This window comes from Gigantopelta aegis, chromosome 11 (assembly GCF_016097555.1).
Source record: "Gigantopelta aegis isolate Gae_Host chromosome 11, Gae_host_genome, whole genome shotgun sequence".
NCBI classification, from domain to species: Eukaryota; Metazoa; Mollusca; class Gastropoda; order Neomphalida; family Peltospiridae; genus Gigantopelta; species Gigantopelta aegis.
This window is the reverse complement of record NC_054709.1, coordinates 21,918,468-21,939,241: the sequence shown is the minus strand read 5'-3', so window position 1 is coordinate 21,939,241 and position 20,774 is coordinate 21,918,468. Positions and strand designations below refer to the sequence as shown.

General features: G+C 37.2%; 1 protein-coding gene across 2 annotated transcripts in view; it reads right to left on the bottom strand.

Annotated features, from left to right (window-relative positions):
• Positions 1–20,774, bottom strand: part of LOC121385338 (disks large-associated protein 4-like) — a 172,140-nt gene that overhangs the window by 85,096 nt on the left and 66,270 nt on the right. The window contains exon 1 of one of the 2 annotated variants that reach the window (XM_041515981.1): positions 18,516–18,610. The exons of the other annotated variant lie outside the window; for it this stretch is intronic. The gene's annotated coding sequence lies outside the window, so the exon portion shown is untranslated. Of the gene's footprint in view, positions 1–18,515; positions 18,611–20,774 lie in introns of those variants that run through there. 2 annotated transcript variants of the gene reach the window in all.

Genomic DNA, 20,774 nt, shown 5'->3' with positions numbered 1-20,774 from the left:
TCAATCTGACCTATATTATGCATCCACCTGTCTAATGAGACCATCTGCTAATATTCTCGTGAGAGAGAGGTTCGACTACAGTTCAACATGGCTAGTATACCTACTGTATGTTAAGAATCAGTTTTTCATCTTCCCACCAGACAACAGCCTATCACATCTATAACTGTAGATCTTAATACTCTCTGTGACGAGGAAAAACAAATGCGTATGTCCACTCACAACCTGGCCAGTATGAAAGTGACCGCCGCACACACACCCAAATGTTGACAATCCATATTAGCCAGAGGGAGGCAATCTCCGTCTATGCATGCATGCTGTTTGGGCAACAATTTCAACATTTCACTCAACCGCACGCCAACAGGATTAAGACAGAAAAAACAGAATGCTGTTTTCTCCTTCCTGATTTCACATGGAGTTATTCCGATTACTTTGATCACTTGCCAAGTGTGTGTATTTTTTCACTCTCCATCTCTGGATGGATGGACACACGTAAACAAAATGTGCTCGGTATGTGTTTGTATGCATGCTGCAGGCCAAATATTCATAAAACAATCATATGATTATGGTATTTTCAGTTAGAAAGGAAGGAAATGTTGTCTTCAACAATGGACTCAACACATTTTATTTAAGTGGACATAAAGTAAGGACCAAGCAGATATTGACAGAGGAAACTCGCTGATGCCACTTCATGGGCTACTCTTTTTAATTAGCAGCAAGGGATCTTTTATATGCACCATCCCACAGATCCCATGCTGCAGGCCAAATGTTCATAAAGCAATCATATAATTATGGTATTTTCAGTTAAAAGGAAGGAAATATTTTATTTAACGACACACTTGAACACATTTTTATTTGAGACATACAGTTAAGGACCACACAGATACATTGTATTGAGGGAGGAAACCTGTTGTTGCTACTTCATGGACTACTCTTTTTAATTAGCAGCAAGGGATCTTTTATATGCACCATGCATCCCACAGACAGGATAGTACATACCACAGCCTTTGTTATACCAGTTGTGGAGCACTGGCGAGGAGAGTGCTGTACCACTGATCGAGCTACGTCCCGCCCCTTTTTAGTTGGAATAACAGGCTGTAAATTACATGCTTCCATGAATTCCAGATTTTGGGTCAAACATAAATCTATACACTGGCCTTCATTTGGTGCACATATTGCTTTGTGTCTAATCCTCAATAATGGTGATGCAGAAGGTTGCAGTTATATACACAATATATCGAAGGTCACATTCCGTTTATAAACAGTTGACTGTTAAACTAGGTGTCCATTATAAAATTCACAGGCGTGCGCACACACATGTGCACATGCACATACACATGCACGCACACGCGCACACACACACAGGTTTCTGCCAGAGGGTAAAAATGGTTATGGCATCATATCCCTATTTTTTTTTTTTTTTTTTTTTTAAGTTAACCTTTTGACAAAATTAATTACTCTTATCATTATTGTATGATATTTTTTTTAACCCTAACCTTAAATCTAACCTATTTTCTTTCTACACACACTGTAAATATTCAATTCCATAGCGCCATACCCAAGAATTTCTTTCTGGCAGAAACCTTGCACATGCATATGTATGAAACATGGCTCAGTGTGCATGGCCTACAGGTACAAGTAGCTGTAAAATATTAACAATAAAGTGGTAAAGTGTGCCATGGCAGACAGGTTTCACATGCTCCAGATGTAGATTCCAAACATTCCCAGAAAATTGTAAACATTCCAGAGGTTCGAACAAAACACTGCATACCCTTGGGTGTACAATGTATTTTGTCAAAACGGCCACACTTAGATATCACACTAAACAGGCAAATGACAAGCTTTCTGCCAGATGGTAGGGAGGCTAAAATTGCGTACACTCAAATCTTGAAAATTAATATATATTTTTAAAATTTTAAGTCAGATGATAACTGCTGTTAAAAATGTATCAAAATGCATAAAATGCAGTATCCAATCTGAAACGATTTCAAACCCATAACCAGCTAGTAGGGGTACTTATGGTCTGTTTAGTTTTTATTACATACCCTCAAATTATTTTTCTGGCGGAAAGCCTGAATGACTAATCTGAATTTACAGCAACAGGTGGCCAGGAGTCGGTGTTTGTAACAAATAATGTACATACTTCTCCCTCTCGGAGCAAGCAGACCAGTGGTTACACAACACTATATGTTTAAACGTTGGTTTTGTTTAACGACACGACTAGAGCACATTGATTTATTAATCATCGGCTATTGGATGTCAAACATTTATTAATTTTTATATATAGTGTTAGAGAGGAAACCAGCTATATTTTTCCATTAGTAGCAAGGGTTCTTTTATATGCACACAGGATAGCACATACCACGGCCTTTGATATACCAGTCGTGCACTGGCTGGAACAAGAAATAACCCAATGGGCCCACTGATGGGGATAGATCCCATGCCAACGGTGCATCATGCGAGTGCTTTACCACTGGCCTACGTCCTGCCCCTACACAACACTAAGAGTATCTATCTCAAATCCAAGAGACTACAGGATCAACACCCTGTAAAGGACAATTTGGCTTTGTTAGCCATTGGTCATATATCACAAACATGTTAATGTCAAAGACACTGGCAAAAATTGTATGTGTGGAAGTGTACATATAAATTCATCACTGGCCATTAATGAAAAAGAGCTTACATTGAATATGGATAAAGTATGGTTCTTCGCTTTGTGGTGAGCGAACGAATGAAGGTACTAATTAGGCACATAAACTAATCCATGTTCCGACTCGTCCAGAAAAAAACATTAAATATTATCCTTTTTAGGGTTCCAGCCAGTGCTGTGGTATGTACTATCCGTACAGGGTTTCTGCCAGAGGGTAAATGGGTATACCCACATATTTTTTTTTTTTTTTTTAAAGTTAACCTTTTAACAAAATTAATTACTCTTATCATTAATGTATGATATTCTTAACACTAACCCTAAATTTAACCCATTTTCTTTCTGGGGAAGGCCCCCCCCCCCCCCCCCCCCCCCCACCCCCTGTCGACTATGGTGGCATTCAATTCCATAGCGCCATACCCAAAAAAACAAATTCTGGCAGAAACACTGCCTTAATTACATATAAGACTTGTTCGGAATATCAAATACAGCACACAATCATCAGTTTCTCTTTATCAGTAGAGCACTCGCCTGATGTGCAGTCCGTCCAAGATCGATCCCCGATGGTGGACACATGTAAACAACACATATACATCAACATGTAAACAGCACATACACATCAACATGTAAACAGCACACACGCATCAACATGTAAACAGCACACACACACATCAACATGTAAACAGCACACACACACATCAACATGTAAACAGCACACACACACACATCAACATGTAAACAGCACACAAACACCAACATGTAAACAGCACACACACACATATCAACATGTAAGCAACACACACACATCAACATGTAAGCAACACACACACATCAACATGTAAACAACACACACACATCAACACGTAAACAACACACACACATCAACACGTAAACAACACACACACACATCAACATGTAAACAACACACACACATCAACACGTAAACAACACACACACATCAACACGTAAACAACACACACACATCAACACGTAAACAACACACACACATCAACACGTAAACAACACACACACATCAACACGTAAACAACACACACACATCAACACGTAAACAACACACACACATCAACACGTAAACAACACACACACATCAACACGTAAACAACACACACACATCAACACGTAAACAACACACACACATCAACACGTAAACAACACATACACATCAACATGTAAACAACACATACCACACCAGGGCTTGCTCTGGCACTCGCCAAATTCGCCAACTGGAGAATCAATACATTTCATGTCATCATTATTGTTTTATTAAAAATCCTGGTGTTTGTATCCGATTTTTTGCAATTTTTGAAGACGGATAATTTGGCGAAGTTTTCTGCTCACCCAGAGCTATTAAGTTTGTTTTGTTTAACAACACTACTAGAGCACATTCATTTGTTAATCAACGGCTATTGGATGTATTAATCAACGGCTACTGGATGTATTAATCAACGGCTACTGGTGTATTAATCAACGGCTATTGGATGTATTAATCAACGGCTACTGGATGTATTAATCAATGGCTACTGGATGTATTAATCAACGGCTACTGGATGTATGACTATTGGATGTATTAATCAACGGCTACTGGATGTATGACTATTGGATGTATTAATCAACGGCTACTGGATGTATGACTATTGGTTGTATTAATCAACGGCTATTGGATGTATTAATCAACGGCTACTGGATGTATTAATCAACGGTTACTGGATGTATTAGTCAACAGTTATTGGATATATTAATCAACGGCTACTGGATGTATTAATCAACAGCTATTGGATGTATGACTATTGGATGTATTAATCAACGGCTACTGGATGTATTAATCAACGGCTATTGGATGTATGACTATTGGATGTATTAATCAACGGCTACTGGATGTATTAATCAACGGCTATTGGATGTATTAATCAACGACTACTGGATGTATTAATCAACGGCTACTGGATGTATTAATCAATGACTACTGGATGTATTAATCAACGGCTACTGGATGTATTAATAAACGGCTATTGGATGTATTAATCAACGGCTATTGGATGTATGACTATTGGATGTATTAATCAACGGCTACTGGATGTATTAATCAACGGCTACTGGATGTATTAATCAACGGCTACTGGATGTATTAATCAACGGCTACTGGATGTATGACTATTGGATGTATTAATCAACGGCTATTGGATGTATTAATCAACGGCTACTGGATGTATTAATCAACGGTTACTGGATGTATTAATCAACGGTTATTGGATGTATTAATCAATGACTACTGGATGTATTAATCAATGCCTACTGGATGTATTAATCAACGGCTACTGGATGTATTAATCAACGGCTACTGGATGTATTAATCAACGGCTATTGGATGTATTAATCAACGGCTACTGGATGTATTAATCAACGGCTACTGGATGTATTAATCAACGGCTATTGGATGTATTAATCAATGGCTACTGGATGTATTAATCAACAGCTATTGGATGTATGACTATTGGATGTATTAATCAACGGCTACTGGATGTATTAATCAACGGCTACTGGATGTATTAATCAACGGCTATTGGATGTATTAATCAACGGCTACTGGATGTATTAATCAACAGCTATTGGATGTATGACTATTGGATGTATTAATCAACGGCTACTGGATGTATTAATCAACGGCTATTGGATGTATTAATCAACGACTACTGGATGTATTAATCAACAGCTATTGGATGTATTAATCAACGGCTACTGGATGTATTAATCAATGGCTACTGGATGTATTAATCAACGACTACTGGATGTATTAATCAACAGGTATTGGATGTATGACTATTGGATGTATTAATCAATGACTACTGGATGTATTAATCAACGGCTACTGGATGTATTAATCAACGGCTACTGGATGCATTAATCAACGGCTACTGGATGCATTAATCAACGGCTACTGGATGCATTAATCAACGGCTACTGGATGCATTAATCAACAGCTATTGGATATATGACTATTGGATGTATTAATCAACGGCTATTGGATGTATTAATCAACGGCTACTGGATGTATTAATCAATGGCTACTGGATGTATTAATCAACGACTACTGGATGTATTAATGAACGGCTACTGGATGTATTAATCAATGACTACTGGATGTATTAATCAACGGCTACTGGATGTATTAATAAACGGCTATTGGATGTATTAATCAACGGCTATTGGATGTATGACTATTGGATGTATTAATCAACGACTACTGGATGTATTAATCAACGGCTACTGGATGTATTAATCAACGGCTATTGGATGTATTAATCAACGGCTATTGGATGTATGACTATTGGATGTATTAATCAACGGCTACTGGATGTATTAATCAACGGCTACTGGATGTATTAATCAACGGCTACTGGATGTATTAATCAACGGCTACTGGATGTATGACTATTGGATGTATTAATCAACGGCTATTGGATGTATTAATCAACGGCTACTGGATGTATTAATCAACGGTTACTGGATGTATTAATCAACGGTTATTGGATGTATTAATCAATGACTACTGGATGTATTAATCAATGCCTACTGGATGTATTAATCAACGGCTACTGGATGTATTAATCAACGGCTACTGGATGTATTAATCAACGGCTATTGGATGTATTAATCAACGGCTACTGGATGTATTAATCAACGGCTACTGGATGTATTAATCAACGGCTATTGGATGTATTAATCAATGGCTACTGGATGTATTAATCAACAGCTATTGGATGTATGACTATTGGATGTATTAATCAACGGCTACTGGATGTATTAATCAACGGCTACTGGATGTATTAATCAACGGCTATTGGATGTATTAATCAACGGCTACTGGATGTATTAATCAACAGCTATTGGATGTATGACTATTGGATGTATTAATCAACGGCTACTGGATGTATTAATCAACGGCTATTGGATGTATTAATCAACGACTACTGGATGTATTAATCAACAGCTATTGGATGTATTAATCAACGGCTACTGGATGTATTAATCAATGGCTACTGGATGTATTAATCAACGACTACTGGATGTATTAATCAACAGGTATTGGATGTATGACTATTGGATGTATTAATCAATGACTACTGGATGTATTAATCAACGGCTACTGGATGTATTAATCAACGGCTACTGGATGCATTAATCAACGGCTACTGGATGCATTAATCAACGGCTACTGGATGCATTAATCAACGGCTACTGGATGCATTAATCAACAGCTATTGGATATATGACTATTGGATGTATTAATCAACGGCTATTGGATGTATTAATCAACGGCTACTGGATGTATTAATCAATGGCTACTGGATGTATTAATCAACGACTACTGGATGTATTAATGAACGGCTACTGGATGTATTAATCAATGACTACTGGATGTATTAATCAACGGCTACTGGATGTATTAATAAACGGCTATTGGATGTATTAATCAACGGCTATTGGATGTATGACTATTGGATGTATTAATCAACGACTACTGGATGTATTAATCAACGGCTACTGGATGTATTAATCAACGGCTATTGGATGTATTAATCAATGGCTATTGGATGTATTAATCAACGACTACTGGATGTATTAATCAACGGCTATTGGATGTATTAATCAACGGCTACTGGATGTATTAATCAATGGCTACTGGATGTATTAATCAACGACTACTGGATGTATTAATCAACAGGTATTGGATGTATGACTATTGGATGTATTAATCAATGACTACTGGATGTATTAATCAACGGCTACTGGATGTATTAATCAACGGCTACTGGATGCATTAATCAACGGCTACTGGATGCATTAATCAACGGCTACTGGATGCATTAATCAACAGCTATTTGATATATGACTATTGGATGTATTAATCAACGGCTACTGGATGTATTAATCAACGGCTACTGGATGTATGACTATTGGATGTATTAATCAATGGCTACTGGATGTATTAATCAACGGTTACTGGATGTATTAATCAACGGTTATTGGATGTATTAATCAACGACTACTGGATGTATTAATCAACGGCTACTGGATGTATTAATCAACGGCTACTGGATGTATTAATCAACGGCTATTGGATGTATTAATCAACGGCTACTGGATGTATTAATCAACAACTACTGGATGTATTAATCAACAGCTATTGGAAGTATGACTATTGGATGTATTAATCAACGACTACTGGATGTATTAATCAACGGCTACTGGATGCATTAATCAACGGCTACTGGATGCATTAATCAACGGCTACTGGATGCATTAATCAACGGCTATTGGATGTATGACTACTGAATGTATTAATCAATGGCTACTGGATGTATTAATCAACGGCTACTGGATGTATTAATCAACGGCTATTGGATGTATTAATCAACGGCTACTGGATGTATTAATCAACGGCTACTGGATGTATTAATCAACGGCTACTGGATGTATGACTATTGGATGTATTAATCAACGGCTATTGGATGTATTAATCAACGGCTACTGGATGTATTAATCAACGGTTACTGGATGTATTAATCAACGGTTATTGGATGTATTAATCAATGACTACTGGATGTATTAATCAATGGCTACTGGATGTATTAATCAACGGCTACTGGATGTATTAATCAACGGCTACTGGATGTATTAATCAACGGCTATTGGATGTATTAATCAACGGCTACTGGATGTATTAATCAACGGCTACTGGATGTATTAATCAACGGCTACTGGATGTATTAATCAACAGCTATTGGATGTATTAATCAACAGCTATTGGATGTATGACTATTGGATGTTACATCCAATAGTCATACATCCAATAGCTGTTGATTAATACATCCAGTAGCCATTGATTAATACATCCAATAGCCGTTGATTAATACATCCAGTAGCCGTTGATTAATACATCCAGTAGCCGTTGATTAATACATCCAATAGTCATACATCCAATAGCTGTTGATTAATACATCCAGTAGCCGTTGATTAATACATCCAATAGCCGTTGATTAATACATCCAGTAGCCGTTGATTAATACATCCAGTAGCCGTTGATTAATACATCATGTATTAATCAACGGCTACTGGATGTATTAATCAACGGCTACTGGATGTATTAATCAACGGCTATTGGATGTATTAATCAACGGCTACTGGATGTATTAATCAACAGCTATTGGATGTATGACTATTGGATGTATTAATCAACGGCTACTGGATGTATTAATCAACGGCTATTGGATGTATTAATCAACGACTACTGGATGTATTAATCAACGGCTACTGGATGTATTAATCAACGGCTACTGGATGTATTAATCAACGGCTACTGGATGTATTAATCAACGGCTACTGGATGTATTAATCAACGGCTACTGGATGCATTAATCAACGGCTATTGGATGTATTAATCAACGGCTACTGGATGCATTAATCAACGGCTATTGGATGTATTAATCAATGGCTATTGGATGTATGACTATTGGATGTATTAATCAACGACTACTGGATGTATTAATCAACGGCTACTGGATGTATTAATCAACGGCTATTGGATGTATTAATCAACGGCTATTGGATGTTTTAATCAACGGCTACTGGATGTATTAATCAACGGCTACTGGATGTATGACTATTGGATGTATTAATCAACGGCTACTGGATGTATTAATCAACGGCTACTGGATGTATTAATCAACGGCTACTGGATGTATTAATCAATGGATACTGGATGTATTAATCAACGGCTACTGGATGTATTAATCAATGGATACTGGATGTATTAATCAACGGCTACTGGATGTATTAATCAATGGCTACTGGATGTATTAATCAACGGCTACTGGATGTATTAATCAACGGCTACTGGATGTATTAATCAATGGATACTGGATGTATTAATCAACGTTAATACGGCTATTGGATGTATTAATCAACGGCTATTGGATGTCAAACATTTGGTCATTTTGACAGTCTTAGAGAGGAAACCCACTATGTTTTTCCATTAATCTTTTATATGCACTATCCTACAGGCAGGATAGCACATACCATGGCCTTTGATATATGAGTCGTGGTGCACTGGCTGGAACAGGAAATAGCCCAATGGGCCTACCGACAGGGATCGATCCCAAACTGACCGCGCATCAAGCGAGTGCTTTACCACTAGGCTACCCCCCCACCCCCCCCACCGCCACAGCTATAGCCCTGTATACAAACACTCATCAAGTGACAATGATAAACAGTTTATAAATTTGTATGCAACACATGTGCATGAACGCATCCATGCACAAACACAAACATACTCCACACACACAAAGCTAACAGTTACAGACTATAGGGATACACACACTGCCTGTGATATAGAAAGTCACCCCTTGGCATTTCAGAACAAGTGTGGTGTTCAGAGTAACAGATGGAAGAACACATCCTGTATACACTTGCTGGATGAACTTTGAAAGAGAACAGATCCACTAACACTATCAGTTATAATCAGCATCTACTACACATAAATAATGCAAACGGGCATAATACTGTTGGGTTTTTAATATTATTATTAATACTGGAGGGAGTACATTTTTTGGGGGGTGATTTGGAAATTACAGCCAACTTGGATTTTGTACTATTGCAGTTACCCATTTTTTTGTTTTTCTAAATTTGCATTATGTGTATAAATCCATATTCTGATATAGGGTGGGACGTAGCCCAGTGGTAAAGCGTTTGCTTGATGGGCGGTCATTCTGGGAACGATCCCCGTCGGTGGACCCATTGGGCTATTTCTTGCTCTGGCCAGTGCACCACGACTAGTATATCAAAGGACGTGGTATGTGCTATCCTGTCTATGGGATGGTGCATATAAAAGATCCATTGCTGCTATCGAAAAGAGTAGCCCATGAAGTGGCGACAACAGGTTTCCTCTCTTAATATCTGTGTGGTCCTTAACCATATGTCCGATGCCATATAACCATACATAAAATGTGTTGAGTGCGTCGTTAAATAAAACAAACAAAAAAACATTCAAATTTGATCCTTTTTCAGGCATCCAACCAACTGGTTTAACAAAGAACGTAGTATGTGCTATCCTGTCTGTAAGATGCTATAAAAGATCTCTTGATGTTAATCGGAAAAAGTAACCCATGCATTGTATGGCTGCAGCGAGTTTCCTCTCTCATTATGGTCCTGAACCATAGGTCTGATGCCATATAACCGTAATTAAATGTGTTTTGAGTCCGTTGTTAAGTCAAACATTCCTTCCTTGTGAGCAGGGCTCCAAACGGCTTGTGGCCAGGTCGACAAATGCGATCAATGTCCTGTTTAGGTAACTTAAATATAAGAAAGTAATGGTGTTTATAGTTGCCCAAATAACATTATCTTCTTTAGAGCTATAACATATAAGCTACTATTAATATTTGTATTCCACATTAAAATCTTGTTCGTGGTTTGCTTACCATAATTTGCCAACATGCATTATTATTTCTGGACCACAATATTTTTTTTGCAAATTTCAAACCCTGCTTTTCAGGGTGACTCAGCTGATGACTTATAACCAATGTGTGCACCACATGAAAGAAAGAAATGTTTTATTTAACAATGCACTCAACACATTTTATTTATTGTTATATGGAGTCAGACATATGGTTTAGGACCACACAGATTTTGAGAGGAAACCCGCTGTCGCCACTACATGGGCTACTCTTCCGATTAGCAGCAAGGGATCTTTTATTTGCGCTTCCCACAGGCAGGATAGCACAAACCATGGCCTTTGTTGAACCAGTTATGGATCACTGGTCGGTGCAAATGGTTTACACCTACCCATTGAGCCTTGCGGAGCACTCTCAGGGGTTGGAGTCGGTATCTGGTTTAAAAATCCCATGCCTCAACTGGGATCCGAACCCAGTACCTACCAGCCTGTAGACCGATGACCTAACCACGATGCCACCAAGGCCGGTATACCATATGAAGGCCAATACATAGATATATGTCATTAATATTATATACATAAACTAAATTATTAGTATTATTAAGCTAATAATGGTAGTTTAGATATCAAACAATATATCACCAACACCTCAAAGGTACAATGTATGTGTAATTATCTTTAAAGCAGCATTTGAACAAGTAAACCTGTGGTTCTGTGCTTATAACACTTTATAGTTTACACTCAACACTCAAAGTTTGACCTACACATCGACACAAACAGTATGCCAGTAAAGTGTAAAGACTCCCAAGTCTTGAGTTTCAACTTGAATTTTATAAGCACAGTTAAAAGTTTGTTTTGTTTAATGACATCACTAGAGCACATTGATTTATAAATCATCGGCTATTGGACGTCAAACAGTTGGTAAATCTGACATATAGTCTTAGAGAGAACACCTGCTAAATTTTTCAATTAACAGCAAGGGATCTTTTATATGCACCATCCCAGACAGGATAGCACATACCATGGCCTTTGGGTCCACCGACAAGGACTGACCACACACTGAGTAAGTGCTTTACGAATGGACTGGCTGGAACGAGAAACAGCCCAATGGACCCACTGATGGGGGATCATTCCTAGACCAACCGCACAAAAAGGGAGCACTTGACTACTAGGCTACATGTCTCGCTCTGTGCACACAGAATATTATTCATGCTGAGTTTCGTTAAACATGGATTACTTCATTTAATAGAATATTACAGACCTACATGCAGTAATATGCAGCAGACAAACACTGGCAAAAAGTATTATAATAGTGCTGGAACAAGTTACTGTGTCACTGGGTGTGGCATTCACGGCTAGCTCTGGGTTAGCAAAACAATTCGCCAAATTGTCTATTAAAACTTCAAAAATTGCAGAATTCAACAGTTATTTTTGTAAAAAATATCAACTATTACATGAAATTATCTACCAAACTAAAATAAAATTTGTCAACTGCTTTCAAAATTCGCAATTGGCTTCTAGAATTTTTATAAAATGCACTAGCCATGGGATCAGTGATTTTAAATATTTACTAGCCATGATTAAAAATTCACTAGCCCTACTTTACTTTAAGTTAATACAATTTTACTAAATAATAGTAATGATCTGCTATGTCACCTAAAAAGGGAGATAGAGCTTAAAAACACTAACATCGGAGGGTGGGGTGGCAGAGTTTTCATATTTAGAAAATAGACTTAACTGCAACACTGACTAAAAACAATTAACTAGCGGTTGGGCATGGCAATAGTAGTTATTTACTAGCCCAACATTGAATATCACTAGCCATGGGAGTGGGGCTACCATAATCTAGAAGCCTTGCCGGGCATGGCAATAGTAGTTATTTACTAGACCAATATTAAATATCACTAGCCATGGGAGTGGGGCTACCATAATCTAGAAGCCCTGTCTAGGATGGCAATAGTAGTTATTTACTAGCCCAACATTGAATATCACTAGCCATGGGAGTGGGGCTACCATAATCTAGAAGCTCTGTCTAGGATGGCAATAGTAGTTATTTACTAGCCCAACATTGAATATCACTAGCCATGGGAGTGGGGCTACCATAATCTAGAAGCCCTGTCTAGGATGGCAATAGTAGTTATTTACTAGCCCAACATTGAATATCACTAGCTATGAGAGTGGGGCTACCATAATCTAGAAGCCCTGTCTAGGATGGCAATAGTAGTTATTTACTAGCCCAACATTGAATATCACTAGCTATGAGAGTGGGGCTACCATAATCTAGAAGCCCTGTCTAGGATGGCAATAGTAGTTATTTACTAGCCCAACATTGAATATCACTAGCCATGGGAGTGGGGCTACCATAATCTAGAAGCCCTGTCTGGCATGGCAATAGTAGTTATTTACTAGCCCAACATTGAATATCACTAGCCATGAGAGTGGGGCTACCATAATCTAGAAGCCCTGTCTAGGATGGCAATAGTAGTTATTTACTAGCCCAACATTGAATATCACTAGCCATGGGAGTGGGGCTACCATAATCTAGAAGCCCTGTCTGGCATGGCAATAGTAGTTATTTACTAGCCCAACATTGAATATCACTAGCCATGGGAGTGGGGCTACCATAATCTAGAAGCCCTGTCTGGCATGGCAATAGTAGTTATTTACTAGCCCAACATTGAATATCACTAGCCATGGGAGTGGGGCTACCATAATCTAGAAGCCCTGTCTGGCATGGCAATAGTAGTTATTTACTAGCCCAACATTGAATATCACTAGCCATGGGAGTGGGGCTACCATAATCTAGAAGCCCTGTCTGGCATGGCAATAGTAGTTATTTACTAGCCCAACATTGAATATCACTAGCCATGGGAGTGGGGCTACCATAATCTAGAAGCCCTATCTGGCATGGCAATAGTAGTTATTTACTAGCCCAACATTGAATATCACTAGCCATGGGAGTGGGGCTACCATAATCTAGAAGCCCTGTCTGGCATGGCAATAGTAGTTATTTACTAGCCCAACATTGAATATCACTAGCCATGGGAGTGGGGCTACCATAATCTAGAAGCCCTGTCTGGCATGGCAATAGTAGTTATTTACTAGCCCAACATTGAATATCACTAGCCATGGGAGTGGAGCTACCATAATCTAGAAGCCCTGTCTGGCATGGCAATAGTAGTTATTTACTAGCCCAACATTGAATATCACTAGCCATGGGAGTGGGGCTACCATAATCTAGAAGCCCTGGGCATTACCATTGCAGTGTTTTACCACTAGGCTATGTGTCCTGCTCTCCATAAACACAGAGCTGTGGCCCGTGGTATAAAACACTGCACGCATTGTCTACGTCCTAAGACAGTGTCTGGACTCTTCTTTTTCTGTTGTTTGCAGCCAGTGCTTGACAACATGCAGCCCAGATCGTTGTTGGCCATTCAAACACTGTGATCAGGTTCACACGACTGTGTTAACAACCCAAACTATTTTAACCAGCGGCTTCGTAAACAGTCCAACTGTTGCTCTTTTATGGCGCTGTTTACCAATTTCTACAGGTGTAGAACATGTAGACAACAATGTGTTTGACCAAACTCTCCGCGTTCATGGACTTTCAGAAATATCTCGCGGCCTTCTTCTACCAGATGTTGAAGCCATAAGGATGATTTTTCAGGGTGTGGTCTGGCAACAAACACATATGGCTGAACAAGAAGTTTTAGTTTTTCTGAAAACTTAGTTTCTTTGAATTAATTTTGGCCCTTTGAATCATGTTATTCAATTATTCCCGTCTTGTCCCATGATTCATGAAACTGCCCAGCACTGCATGGTCTACAAATGGAATATATCAAATGCCATGATCAATACTTGTTACAGTCCAGAAATAAATATAATTTAATTTATGATTTCTAACTGCTGATAAAGAACTGCACGCAGCAAGTTGCTATAGTCTCGTTGTCGACAGAGAATTTCACAATAACCGTAAGTTATACAATTACAGATTGGGCAATGTTTTCATGTCAGGTTAAACAAACATTCTTTTGTGATAAGAAGAGGGGAAGTTTCAAAGTCATATTTTTAGGATATTAAACAAGCTTCCATTTCGTATCATGTTTACGTCCTGAGTAAAATAATTTTCAGTTCTGATGAGCTTTAGTGAGTGCAATGAAAGTTATTTCACGAGGGACATAAACATGATACGAAATGGAAGCTTGTTTAAAATTCTATTTATTACCCATAATCCATCTTAATTTATATCACTCATCTCGTTTGGTTGACGTTCCCGTAAGGTTGTAGTGCGCCAATTGATGACATTTATTCTAAGTAACTTTAAAGAGTACTTGTAATATCGGAATACGAATACATGTATCTGCTCTAGTGGTGTCATTAAACAAAACACTTTTTTTTTTTTTTACAATATAAGACCAACATAATTAAAATGAGTTTCACCTCACCATATTATAACATATTAGTAGTTAAAGTAACTTTAAAGAGTACTTGTAATATCAGAATACGAATACATGTATCTGCTCTAGTGGTGTCATTAAACAAAACACTTTTTTTTTTTTACAATATAAGACCAACATAATTAAAATGAGTTTCACCTCACCATATTATAACATATTAGTAGTTATCATGGATAGCTGGCATTAAGCGTGCTAAATGTATAACTTGTGATTTCCAATTTAGTTTCCGACAATCTTCATTGTGTTCCACCAAAATACATTACTATCACTAGTATCAGGTTTACAAGGCATAAATTATAAATTACATGTTCATTTGATGATGCAGTTGCCTGGCCTTGTGAGCTAATGCGTTGTACTTGTTTACAGTGTACAAGTTCTGTCGGTAGTGGGTTCGAATCCCTGTCCCGAACTCATAAAAAGTTCAAATTGCATTGTTTCACAGGTGTTGATTCTTGAAAAATAACCTACACCTTGAACAATAGTGTGATGTCACAGATCTTGATTAACAAAGAAGACTGCACCCTTGTAGGCTTTTGTTATGCGATTAATCTTTGTATTGCAATATTTAGCATGTGTGGACAGTAGTCGACTGAACATGAACACACAAAAAAACAAAAACGATTCATCTTTGTATGCATGATGTGTGTATGGTAGTCGACTGCACATATGAATGCAAAACACATTAATCTTTGTATGCATGATGTGAGTATGGTAGTCGACTGCACGTATGAATGCAAAACACATTCATCTTTGTATGCATGATGTGAGTATGGTAGTCGACTGCACGTATGAATGCAAAACACATTCATCTTTGTATGCATGATGTGAGTATGGTAGTCGACTGCACGTATGAATGCAAAACACATTCATCTTTGTATGCATGATGTGTGTATGGTAGTCAACTGCACATATGAGTGTAAAAAAACCATCCATCTTTGTATGCATGATGTGTGTATGGTAGTCAACTGCACATATGAGTGTAAAACAACATCCATCTTTGTATGCATGATGTGTGTATGGTAGTCAACTGCACATATGAGTGTAAAAAAACATCCATCTTTGTATGCAATATTTAGCACGATGTGTGTACTGTAGGCGACTGAACAAGAGTGTTATGTGGGATTGGCAGTGCAGATCAAAACAGAAGAAGCGATCAGAAGGATTGGAAACTGTTAAAATGGTCTTATATTGTATTATACATTTATTACTAGAAAATACAAACACAACTAGTTTAATAAATTTGTGCTGTCACTATCAACAATTACATGTATATGTGTATCTGCATTATCATCATCAACACTTATATATATATATTCACATTATCACTATCAACAATTACACATATATATCCGTATTATTCCTATCAACAATGGCACATATATATCCGTATTATCACTATCAACAATTACAGGTATATATCTGTATTATCACTATCAACAATTACATATATATACTCATGGAAAAAAGTTCCAGTGCATCATTAAAATTTCAGTGAGACGTATATTTATAACATTTTAAAATATTGTTTTACATAGATGTACTATTTATTTGTCAAAAGTACAGTGATCCCCTCCTGTCTTCTGAACCTGAAATACGGTCTACACAATGCTTGGTGCGCCGTCGGTGACGATATAACAGAACAACGTATTGACGTCATGTTATGGTCGTACTTTGTGATCACCTAATCGGTTGCGTAAAGTTCTTCCACTGATTGGCCTTAACACAGGGATGTATTGGGATGTTAAACTTGTCATTTCCAAATGATTCCACATGTGTACCCGCTTGATATTGACATGACGTCACGTGTCGACTCACTAAAGATGGAAGATCCCTAGTATTCCTAAACTGTTGAGAACATCTCCGCAGACACTGCATAGTTTGCTAATGAACACCAGTGAACACCAAAATGACTAGCAAAAACGTTTGTGCCATTCTAACTGCATTCATGCCCATCTTTCGAAGAAGTTAATTTTCTTGGATGCGTGACATCATACTGATGACGATCAGATGCCAACAAAAGTATTTTTCTGAGTAATGAGAATCCATCCAATAGTTTTAGAGTTCAATGATAAGAAAAATGATGTCAAAGAGGAGCACGTGACCAAGAATGCTAGTAATGGAACTTATGATCAAAAAGCATGAATAGCTCGTGCAATTGACTGGGCACTGCTGGGATATGGAAGGAACTGGTTACACATTTATTTACTGAATTTTTTATGACCAGATTTCAAGTAAATTATACTCTATATGCAATTATTTGGTGCACAGGAACTTTTTTCCGCGAGTATATATATCCGTATTATCACTGTCAACAATCACACGTATATATATCCATATTATCACTATGAACAATTAATATATATATATCCATATTATCACTATGAACAATTACATGTATATCTGCATTATCACTATGAACAATTAATATATATATATCCGTATTATCACTATAAACAATTACATGTATATCTGAATTATCACTATGAACAATTAATATATATATCCGTATTATCACTATGAACAATTACATGTATATCTGCATTATCACTATCAACAATTATATGTATATCTATCTGCATTATCACTATCAACAATTACATGTATATCTGCATTATCACTATGAACAATTACATATATATATATCTGCATTATCACTATGAACAATTACATACATGTATATCTACAATTGCAATAAAAACCCCATACATCCATATGTAGAAGCCTGCTTCCACACGGAAGGTTTGATATGTACGGTACACTAATGTCACAAAATGACTTACATGATGCAAGTATGATCACAACCGCACAAACCGACACAATAAATAAATATCCTCCGACAACAACAAATGTTACGGTGTCAGCGTAATGTGATTTAATGGTGTTATTGACTATTCCTATATTCTGCAGCCATTTCGTGTACATCACATTTTATATGAGAAAGACTTACCAGGAAGTACACACAATCACGACTGCTGTGGGTCCAGCCCATAGTAATAATGGTAAAATCCTCTACATCGCCAATATCATACACAAGGTACATGTATCATACAGAATAAGGTAATTAATTTACTGGCGTTATATGGCTTGTTCCTGCATAAAGTACACTATTTATAGCCAGTATAACACATCTGTACATATTGACAGGTGTGACATATATTTATGACATAACCAAATCTTAACATGCAGTCTACAGCAAATTCCCACATTGTCAATTCATACATCCACACAAGTATAGCATACAGGCATTGCTCTGAATGTTTTGTCGGCTAACTAGGGCTGTTCCACAACTGATAATGGGATGGTGAGGGGTGGCAGGAGGCACTTTCTTTGTATACAGTGTAAATATCAGCCCACAATATAAAATTCTATTCAAACCAAGTACATCTACATTATTTGTATGCAGAGGAAATACTGCAGTAAACCTACCAAGTACCTGCATAAAGTAATTTCAGTGCTTCTTGCCTCCTCCCTGCCTCCCACCCCCTCTTCCCACCCCCAAGACTGGAACAGCCGTTGTAGCAAGTTTACACCTGTAGCATAATCTGAAAGTGACAAATTTCATAAACCTGTTAGACACAGCTGGAAAAACTAATCCCCAAAAAGTCTTACATGAAAATTGTGGATATATAGAGAATAACTAGTTAATGATGCAAGATAACGGCTTTATCCTGTGAATGAAAGAATGGCCAATTCTGCAAGGCTTGCCCAACGGGATTTCTGATAAACCAAAATGTTAAAAGCTGACAACCATGTGGAAATGGTTATTTACACATTGTTGATTAAAATAAAACCGGTTGGCACTTTAAGAAATGAAATTATGGGTCACAAGGTCAACACAAGGTTAAGATGACTCCTTTGTTTACTACTATTAAAATAAAAGTATATTAACCCTAAATATTTGTTAAAAGAAAATATATTTTATTAAAATATGTCACCTCTACAGTTCAGACACAACAGTAATGGCAATACAATATCATTTTAATTCAATTAATCATGAAAATCAGATATTTTGCTATATAACAATGAGAAAAAAATAGCATATTAATGATTGAAAACCCCCAGAAAAGTAATACTTTTCATAATTTTCTTTTTAACAACTCCTAAAGTCAATATGATCATATTATAGCTTATTTGAAACCTTGTTACATGTAGTTTATTACAAACGCTTGTAGGGTGGTTAAAAGCGATCACAAAATTATATCCCTTGACCCCAGTAATTTTGGTAAAAAACTTTTAAAATGGCTTTATTTATTAGGTGTCATAAAATACGACATGTTGCATTATACATATTGGTGTTTATCCTGCCAATGGGTAGAACATTTCACCTCACAAACACAGAGCTGTGTACTGAAAATGAGCTTTTACACGTGCAATGCTTTTTACACCCATAAGAAACCAGTTTATGGCAGCTGTGTGAATGAATGAGCAAATGAATGTTTAACGACACCCCAGCATGAAAAATAAATTGGCTGTTGGGTGTCAAACTATGGTAAATGCAAAAACAGTGTGATGATCACCATCAATATAAAAATTTGCCAGCTGTGCAAAGTTTCTGGACAATTTGTCAAGTGTGGCTCATACATTCCATCAACCCCATCTATTATTGTCCATTCCATCATTCTATAAAAAATGTGTTTTCTTTTTGGTAAATAATTTCAGTTTGGTTTGACGTAAGAATAAATGTAATGTTTTGGAAAGAAAAAAGAAAGAAAAAAGAAACAAAGAAGACTATGTTTGTGTGCAATTTACAGCTTCTTTCCGGCCTTGTTTATATCAGTATAAGTCTTTCCTGAAGGAGGCGACGTGTCAAAAGTTTATTTATAGTAAACTGTGAATCACACATCCATTAATTAGCAGTAAAGACACTAAAACAAGAAACAACAACATCTGTTTCAAAAACTATATATCGCAACCTGTATTCAGCGGCCACCTGTCTTAAGTGGCCACTTTTATCTACTCCCTTGTGTGACCGCTTAAAACAGGTTTGACTGTATATATATATACACTGTGTTGTTTTTTATTTATTTTTGTGTTGAGGTGGGGGGTATACGGTAATGTTAATATGTTTCATTGTGACTTTCCTAAATGAGACTCTTTCACAACTGTCTATATTATTTTTCTTAATAATTTTAGAATTTTAAATACCGTATATCTTCGCCTGTAAGTCGATCTCGGCTATAAGTCGAGTCCCTAATTTCAAGCCCTG